Consider the following 10,513-nt stretch of genomic DNA (forward strand, 5'->3'; position numbering starts at 1 on the left):
ACTCTTTCTCCCCTCTGTCTTAACACATTCTCCCCGCTCCCGAACTTTCGTTTCATTACTAACATAAAAAGTAAAGTGTTCCCCTGTGCTTTGCACCAAGCTATGAAGGCGTATACGGGGTGTGGAGTTAGGGCCCCACACTTTCTTGATCACGGCCGAATGTGGGGCCCGCCTTTATCTCCCAGAGTATCCTGCACGTACCCACTTTATACGACGCTGGGCGGGCACCAGAGCCGCTTGAACAGGTGGAAAAAATCCCGGGTCTCTCGCATGGTAGTCAGACGCTAGCTGAGCTACCGCGGTTTTCATTACTAGCAATGCAGATGCAATTCAATTACTAGCAAGTAAGATCTTACAACCAAGTTCGTTTCTAGAACGCCGGAACAATCTTGGTCCACTATATCCATGAGACGTTATCTAGATTTAGCTTCAGTGCCTCGTACATACATATAATTCAAACCGTCAATACATGGACGAAGAGAAAAACGGGGGAACCGAAATTCCGCTGATCTGACGCCCTTGTTTATTTTAAAGGCAGCAGGACACTAAGCACCTACCCCTGAACATATGCGGGTGGAGGTTGGGCGTCTTCAGGAATTTCCCATTTTTCTTTCCTTGTCTGTTTATTGCTGAGGGAAAATGCAGGGCTTGAAGCTGAACGCTAGTTGTGGAAGCATTCCCTTTCATCCCGTGCTGCGGCGACCTATTGAAAGATAAATTATTTCCTACAGCACGCTGCATTCTTTATGGAACCAAAACACAATTATAGTCCGCCCCTTCCAAGGTCAAGTGGAAACAACCTGAATTTGTTTTCTAAACATATGAAGTCACGTACGCGGTCACGAAGACGACGTGGGCGACTCAATGCTTTCCGTATCAAGTTATGTTTATTCCGTACTGAAAGAGACAAACAATATCCAGTCTGTAGGCCACATCGAACCAACGAAAAGCGACGTACAATAACGAAGAAATAACTAATTCCACAAAGAGGATATAGATATCTCACATATTTAATAATAATAATAATAATAATAGTAGGTAAAATGTAAAGTTTCCCGCGCATATAGCACCGTGCATGAGGCAAATTTAGGGGACGTGGGAGCACATATTCTTGATCTCGGCCATTTTGGAGGTGATGTGTTCAGCACCACACTCCGGCCGCCCTTACTCCCGAGGATTACCCCAAGGTACTAATTTTTTTGAGTCAGGGTGAGCCTCAAATAATAATAACAATAATAATAATAATAAACTTCTGTATCTGTATAATAAACGAAACTTTGTATCAAGATACTTTGAGAGTTACTTACAGATATGTACTTAATTTTACATTCATTTTGGAAGACAATGTATGTTTCATAATTCCCGGGTCTCTTTGGTTATTCCTAGAACAAACTTGTTTATGAGATGGGGCCTAGTGTTGTGTAGGCCCCACCAGATCAAAACAAACATTGGAGGAGCAAGGGAGTTTGTGCTTTCTTCATAGCATTGCTAGCGACTTCTGCCCTGTCACGAATTCACAACTCTCATAAACAAATGCGTGTGAAATAATGTGTAACTGTAAAGACAAGAGAAGAATTCGCACGAAACCTAGTGGTGTGAAAAGTTGGGTAAAGTAAGGTTGAACCCGCATTATTTTATTTTTTAAGAAATAAACTTGAAATGAAAGTGAGGAAACAACAACACGAACAACAAAAAGAGAGGTTAGGCAGAAATATTGATCTGCTTTCCTGATGATACATGCCACATTTCATTTAGTATAACAGAGGGCTTCCAGCCATTGGATGTAACAGTCACTTGAACCTTACATCCATGCATATACCTACCTATATGTATGTATGTATGTATGTAAATATATTTATGCATATTCACTACTTACCCATTTTTGACATTTGCAACGCTCTGTAGAAATTAAATATTCAGAGCTTAATCATCGAAACTCAACAAACAATAGATGTACAATTTGCCAGTAAGAAATTTTCTTTTCAGTGCATAGGTGGGGAGGGGGGGGGGAACAAAATAGAAAACTTACAACCCTGCTAAGATGGTAATTACTGTAAATTTAGAGCTTTTAGGCAGATTTTTTTTACAGTCGCTGTATACCTTTGAGGACTAGAGTGATAATTCATTTGAGTAAAATTGGGTCAAGGCCTTCGATAAGGCGGAAGGAAAATGAATTTTCGCTATTTTGCGCGATTACAAAATGCTGTAAGTTGAGAGATGTTTAGTTTTTCTTTCGGCGAAGTGACGAACTTGATTGATTGATTAATTTGGTGTTTTAAGTCCACTAAGGCTAATCGGGACTGGACCTACAGTTTCAAGTGGGATCCAAACCATTATGTGCCTCTACTGGGTAGAAGTGGCGAACTTGTTTCAACAAGTTAAACTTACTCTAACCTCTGGCGCGCAACTACTCTAACCTCTGGCGATATCTTGAATTGTACAAACATTGCCACAACAACAAAAACAGTGCTTTAATGTCGCACAAATATCTACACATTCAGTTGCTTGCTATAAGCGAGTGGTGTCAAAGCTACTATTTTAAACAGTGGATCTACAAGCTGATGATCGATTTGCTGACTGGATTGGTTTTCGTAGACACACCCGCATAATGTCGTTCGAATCTGTGCTTCAGGACAACTCAGGGCATTATTAAATGCCTCGATACCCATGGAGAACATGATAAGCTGCAACCCTAGCTCCAACTTGTTCAAACACAAATCTAGAACATATTTTAAAAACGAAGATTAATTGCTTCACAATGAAACTACTCGTTACGACCCTGTTGATTACAATTTTACAACTTTGTTCACTACAATGATAAAAGCAATTGAGGATTTGAGGAATACAAGGGTGGAGGAGCGGCACCTCACGGTCGTACACATGCTTGACACATGCGTACATGAACATACCTTAGCCTACAAGAAAAATTGTCCTTGCAAGAAAAATTGTCATTTAACCAACTTTTACCTCAAGTATGCATTTTGTATGCGATATTTAATGGGAATAAAATTTGACTATTCCTAAAAAAAATATTTCGGTCCCCCCTTTTTCTTCTATCTTTCTCGGCGACACTGTAATGCTGACAGACGCTCTTTGATATTTTCAAAATAAAAGGTTTCCTCTATTCGGAGGAACGTTGTTGTCCATACCTTACTTTCTTCTGTTTTGTTATTTTACGTCCTTTTTTTTACCTCTCCAGGTTAATCACAATACAATGAGGATGAAGGATGAATTGATGAGATAGATGACGGAACAGACACATATCGATTACCCAAGATTCGAACCTAGAACCTAGGATCAGTGTGTGAAAGTGCAACCCCCCTCTTTGAAAGGTTAGCCCCCAGTCCCTGGTTTCTATCCGGCCCTCTGGATTACTTCCTGCTTTAATCCTTCAAACCCTCCTTTCACCTCACCCTGGGTGCAAAGCGAGCAGATTATATTTGAGCCGGAAATACGAAAGGGGGGTTTCACATAACAATTTATATTTTTAGTCCCTGGTTCGTTACGCATGTACATGAAGTGAATAAACAACTGGTTTAAAATGGACAGTACTGTAGTTCTTAGAGTTAATTCAGCAAATCATAACATTTCTAGTAGTGTCTCCTCGATGGCGCAGTGGTAGCGTCGTCGCCTTGCAATCAAGGGGTCCCGGGTTCGATACCCGTTGGAGGTACATAGTGGTTCGGATCCCACTTTAAACTGTAGGTCCAGTCCCGATTAGCCTTACTGTGCATAAAGTAGACTTAAAACACAAAATCAACAAGAACAGCAACAACATTTCTAGTAGGATTATATTGTTTATTATACGTTGTTATATATATCTCTCTGCAAAATTATCTCTGCGGGCCTACCCTCAGCTGAAATGATATTCCGTTCATTACAAATGCGTTTCCTTACGCCTTTACTCTTTCTTTTGGGCATCAACTATTCAATACGGAAATATCCAAATATTCAAAACTTTTCTAAAGGGTACCTGGGACAGCAAACAGGGGTGGTGGTGTACACCAAATGATACATTCTTATAATAGTCTAGCCACCAAAAGTGGACTAAACTCGAGGAGATATTCCTCGTCGTCGAAAGATGGGGAAACACTGTTTTCTATAAAAGTCCAATTGGCTTTTTTAGTCTGGGTAAACGTCCGTGGACGTGGACCACGTAGCGTTGGAAAATTCCACTGTAACGGTCTTTGGAAAGACATCTCCCCCACTGGAGTGATAAAGAAATTTAATATCCAGCAAAGCACAATCCAATGAGCACATACACTTACATCCAGTAATAACATATAAGTACGCACATGGAAAACATATTACTTTACCCTACACCTTGTAGCTGGCCAGCAATTAATTAACATATTTCCAAAACCAGTAATGCTCAATCCGACCATTACAAGTGCTCCGAGGTTTTTCTTGGCTATGACATTTATGTTACGAAGATTTCATGCAAAATATGCAAATAACAAGTACGTACAGGAGACAAGCAAGTTGCTTGAACCAACAGAGGGTTTCGTACCAAAGCAACAAAATGCAAGGGATACAACACCTGGATCTTCTTTGCAATCTTCAAAACAGCATGCACTGCACGTGAACGGTGCAACTAGACTATAGAAAAAAACGATCCTTTCCGAGAGTCACCCAATCTACAGGCAACTGAGCTGCTTATTGCGTCGCCCCGGTGTGGAAGGTCACACTTGCTTCTTAATGTTCGTTTCAAACGACACTTGTTTCTTGTTTACTTATTCTTCTGAAATCTGCTTTTGCCTGAATCTTCCTTAATGCATCAAAATATCTGCTTTCGAAAGTTTTAATGAGCACGTTTTAAGAACATCTCAACGACCAAAGTCAAGAATTAGTAAAACTTTTGACTGTCTTCTAATCACCGCAAATTAGCAAATATATTTCCATCAATGGATTGTAAATTGATTATGTACGAGTTACATGTAAATATATTTTTTTTAACTTCAAGTTAGTATATTTCATTGATTGATTGATTGATTTGGTTTATTTTACTTCGAATTTCTGCCACTTTTGGATAGTCGCGAAGATGAAGATGAGTGATGATTTGACGAAATTGATTAAGTGATACTCAGAAAGCATACTCATGCCCCTGGCGCTGACCACTCCGACGGTTAGTGTATTTCATTTTACATAGAACTTTAAATAATATTTTTCTTCCCTGTGCAGCAAGTTGTACCACAGTTATGTACGGAATTTGGCAACTTCGACATTTCCGTTAACGAAACAAATAGTTGATGAAGGTACGATGAATAAAAGCGAACTATAAAGATCACATTTTATGTATTTTCCGTCCATAATTATAATACGAATAAAGTTAACCCACAGTTTTAAATTTTCACATGCAAATTTGCTTCATTATTCGGGCTGGTTGATTAGAGGATAACAGCAGTGTACGTAAAAAGCATCAAGCATAGCGTTATGGACCTCAGGTTGAAATTCTAAGTAAAGCATGCAGGTGCAAAAATCCCTCCACTTATTTCATGAGTTCATGATTCATGCTTATGTCACGTCGTAGATATGTAAAAAGAAATTAGAGAGGTGTTTACAGTGTAACTGCGAATGGTCTATGCTATGTGTACTAATCAGAAAGTAGTATATCCATAGTTGAACTCACATTGACAGACAAACAATTTTATCGACATGTCAATTATTCCATAATACTAGACTTAAGACTACATTCAATCCAATTTGCAATTATTTCTGAGCAATCGACAGGTATATGTTGTCAAATTGTTTACCCTCACTTACAAACAGAACATTTTGCTGAGAGAAGTTGCCATAGGCATAACTTGGTGGAGGCAAGGGCGGGCAACCGCGCCCCCCTCCAAAATCATGTGTTGAGTGAAAGAGAGGTATATTCCACACATAAAATGTCAGAGACAGAAAATAGTTCAGAACTCAATGTGCTGTCAGGAATGTGTGAATTGGTTTGAGTTTCTGTTTTAAGTCCACTTTATGCACAGTAAGGCTAATCGGGACTGGACCTACAGTTTAAAGTGGAATCCGAACCACTTGTGCCTCCACCGGGTATCGAACCCGGGACCCCTTGATTGCAAGGCAATGACGCTACCACTGCGCCATGGGGGAAGCCCCAGGAATGTGTGAATATAAGAACACTGATCATGAGTTTCAACCCAGAACTTTCTTGTGTGTGAGGAACAACATTTACGAGAACATTTTCCAAATTTGAAATGAAATGTTCAAAACATTTCATTTAAAACCTCCATGAGTTCAGGATGCTGTGAGCATTCTTTCTTGCCCTCGAAGGTTCAGGACCAATACACTGTATACTCAAAGCTACTGGGCATTAAATACTTCGCCTTATTGCTGTTTTGTATATTTAACAAACGAATGATATTAATAGGTCCAAAATGATAAATGAATTTTACTCGGACGCAACTCGTCAAGGAAGGAAACTGAAGCTTCATTAGATTTTTGATTGATTGATCGATTGATTAGGTGTTTTAAGTCCACTTTATGCACAGTAAGGCTAATCGGGACTTGACCTAAAGTCTAAAGTATGATCCGAACCATTCTGTACCTCCACCGGGTATCGAACCCGGGACCCCTTGATTACAAGGCGACGACGCTACGCTACCACTGCGTCATCGGGGAGGCCTGAAACTTCATTAAAACTAGAAGCTTCACTCATACTTGTGTGCTATATGTGGTATGTGGCGGATCGGATTTATATTCTATATAAAGATCGAAATATGCTATGCATAAAAACACCTTCGAAATTGTATTATGGTCTATTTAGTATGTTTATGACCTCACGGATACTCTTGGGGATGCCACGTCTCACATGATTCCAAATACTGAAGGAATTCCCTTCTAAAGCCCACATTTATTGCGTGGCTGGGTACCATCATTTTTCAACAGCGCAAAACTATTGCATTTCTATCACTTGTATTTGAAGAATAGATATCGTTTACAGAGGAGGAATTGATGAGTTGCTGGGCTCATTTATAGTTTTCTTCTGCAATAATAGAACCATTATGCACGAGAGGTATTAACTGCTCAACATGAGTGACAAAACTTGCTGCAAACAAATTGTAAAATTTACACGCTAGAAAATAGTTTAACTATACTGTGCTAGATGAAACTAAATTCATGCAAACAACCTCACACCGTACTGCATACTTTGCACACCATGGTACAGAGTTTTCAAAGGCCTGAAAGGCAAAGCACATGACCAGTTTTCTTGAAATATATTATTATTTAATGAGGATACAGGGGTAAAAATGATGATAAATAATTCAGAATCACCCCTTCCCCTCTCCAGGTACACTTTGGACTCATCGTATATACATGCTTGAGCTCTGATTCTTGTTCTTTAAAAAATGGCAGAAATGCAAAGAGCGAACTATCGCGCCCTCTCACAGAAAATACTACAAAATTTAGAAAGAGAACTACATTGGTTAAATGTCCAATTTATAAAGTAGGTATTGTCAAGGTTTTCAGGGCTTTGCAAATACTGTGTGGTCCTTACGGCATGGAGGAAGTCCTGCTCTTCACGGCCACCGGAAATCACATGAAACCGTGGACGATTTATGCGTGTGAAAAATTCCATACAAGTCGATATTTCTGTGCTGGGACGTACACAGTGGATAGCAGAAAGTCAACGAATCTGAAAAGTTTCATGCATGCTGTGTGACGTATAAATTATCTTGTTAAGTTGTTGTTCTAACCTCACTTTACGCACTAATAGGATAATCGGGACTGGACCTACAGTTTAAAGTGGGATCCGAATCACTATGGGCCTCCACCAGGTATCGAACCTCGGTTCCTTGAATACAGTTTAAAGAATATTGACAACAATTGTATTTGTAAATTCCCACGTGAATAACCAGATGCTACTTTAAATATCAAAAATATTAAATTGAATACTTAAATGCGAACAGTTTGCTATATATTAAATAATTCTGGCATCAGCGAATGTGCATGATCATCATCTATTCACTGTTGAAACAGTTTGACCTTAACTCCTTCAATATTAAAATTTCTAACATGTACTATTTGAAACAAGTATTTTCAGGTGGGGAAGGCCACCTTAAAACAAGCCCCCAAGGACTAATATTTGCAACCAGAAAGAAGAATGCTCTTTTATCTCCTAAGTTTAAATTAAGTATAACAACAAAAGTTTGCTGTGTGTTTAAAATTTCTATTCGGCTTGTTAATTTTCCAATACATAATTAATGGTTTCAAAAGTTTAATTAAAAATTGATTTTATATTAATATAACTTTTTAATTTTACAAATACAGTAGTTATAGGATGAAAAAAAATTTGATCCTGCCTCCCTCCCCCCAAGCTAGGTCCCAAGTTACGCCCATGCAAGTTGCTATTTAACATATCTATCAGATTACACGTTAGTAGCTTTAATTGAGTCCAAGATATTTAAGTATAAGAATATTTTCATTGTTGACTTTCGATTCATTGCCTCCCATAAACAGACGGATACTCGCATCCAGATACTTTATACAGCTCCTTGCTAGTATTTGATAGGTCTACCTATCTACGCTTCTATTTTATGGTTTTTGACTATCTATCCAATTATTTCGTGAATGACTACAACAATTAAATGAAAGACTCAATGGACATTTTTAATAACGCGTCCGGTTGGTTTGACAAATTTCAATTTATAGCTCGAACCGTTTTGATCACGTCACCACTTTAAAATTCAGGGTGATTCGAAAGTCGAAAGAGAAACACCCATATAATTTCTACAGATATTATAAACCGTGACTGCAATCACGTGCAGTATGTAGGAGTCTATGTGTCCATACCTTACTTTCTTCTTTTGTTTTGTTATTCTACGATATTTTTCTACCTCTCTAGGTTAATCGCAACACAATGAGAATCAATTGATGAAAGTGGATAGAAAGTTTTTCTTCTTATTTTTCAAATTGGAATAGGCAAATTACATCCAATTCATGTAAAATTTTCTAAAAAATTGAATGGTGAAATCCGGTTTTAAGATATCTGTATTACTTACGAAGTTACGGGGTGTCAAAAAGTACCGACGTATAAACAGGCAAAAACATGAAACCACCCAATTTCATCACAACGCATAACGTTAAACCAATAATATCATTACCATTGTGTCTTGGACTAAAGAGTGCAACAAGAATACCCGCTCCAACTTCAAATCCGCTTATTTTTTAATTCGAAAGGGGATCATGTGTCATACCGAAATAACGTGAAATTTTCTGAAATATCACATTTTGAAATCCTTTTTAAGGGATTTTTATTCGTTTTTGAGTGTCTGCATAATATAAAATGACGTACTTAATAATGGTTCTCCTGAACTCGAAAACTGTCAAAGATGTTTGATGTGTTACCCCTATTCTCATTTGAAAAAAGGTTAGATCAAATATGGCGAATCCAATATGGCGTACGGGGTATCTAACATGCCTCAGAGATGAAGCACTTTATCTCCTAATAACGCATATGGCTACATTAATGGTCCATGTTTCAACTCAAGCAGAAAATGTAAATTTTCAATAAAACTTCAAAAAAGCGAACTTCCAGTCTTTACATCGAAAATTAACAGACTATAACTGGGTAAATCTATGCGATATTGAGGATGTCAGTAGTAATGCACCGGCGTTGAGTCCGATAAATCAATTGATTGGAAAAGATCGATCAAAGATCAATTGATGATGTAGTTGTGTGGGTAAGCAAGGGTTATTGTTGTTCGCGATGACGTCATAAAATGGGCGGTGTGAAAATGTGAGGATGATTCTGATTGGTGGGCTGTTTTAAAATGGGCGGGGCTTAATTTTGTGAGGAGCGTTTTGATTGGTTGTTGGGGAGGAGGAAAAGTATTCGGGTTTTTCCCGTTTTGCCGACGTCTGAAAACAGATGGCGTTGGATGATTCTGAAATTCTGGGAATGTGGGTTGGGGAGGAGGAAAAGTATCGATGATTATCCGGTGACGGTTGGTTTTCTCGGAATTTCCGGCGTCTGAAAACAGATGGCGTTGATGAGGTTTTTAAGGCGTGCGGTGAAGGTTAAGTGCCAGTTCTTGGAAAATGTGGTTTGTTGAGTGTTGGTTCGAGGAAATGTTGTGAGAATTAATGGATGTGGTTTGTGTAATGGGTCTGGAATGGTAATTGCTTTTGCAGTTTTGAGTCATGTGTTTTAAGGTCTGTTTTTCAAGGAATTTTGTCGGGAGATTATTTCAGGGTCTGGTGAATGTTCGAGCAGATGGTGTTGAAGTGTTGAGTGTTCGAGTTCTAGGAATTGTGTGGGATGAGAGTAGGGTTTCGGGGGATGAGTAATGTTTGATGTCTGGTGTTAATTGGCTTGGCGTTGCGAGAAAGATTATCGTTAAGTGGTTCCAGGAATTGGTGAGCGATATGTGTGTGTGTGTGTGTGTGTGTGTGTGTGGACGGTTGAGAGTGATATGCATGGACCGGATGAGTGATGTGCGGAATGGTTGAAAGCTGTGCTGGAAGGCGGGCTCTCTGCAAAGCATGTGGGATAGCACGTGAT

General features: G+C 38.9%; 1 non-coding gene across 1 annotated transcript; it reads right to left on the reverse strand.

The window, feature by feature from the left end:
• Positions 1-6,030: 6,030 nt before the first annotated feature.
• Positions 6,031-6,105, reverse strand: TRNAA-UGC (transfer RNA alanine (anticodon UGC)). The gene has a single exon. It is a non-coding gene; the product is annotated as a tRNA-Ala (tRNA).
• Between the last annotated feature and the right edge of the window lie 4,408 nt (positions 6,106-10,513).

Source organism: Lepisma saccharinum, chromosome 22 (assembly GCF_977018435.1).
Source record: "Lepisma saccharinum chromosome 22, izLepSacc3.1, whole genome shotgun sequence".
Classification (NCBI taxonomy): domain Eukaryota; kingdom Metazoa; phylum Arthropoda; class Insecta; order Zygentoma; family Lepismatidae; genus Lepisma; species Lepisma saccharinum.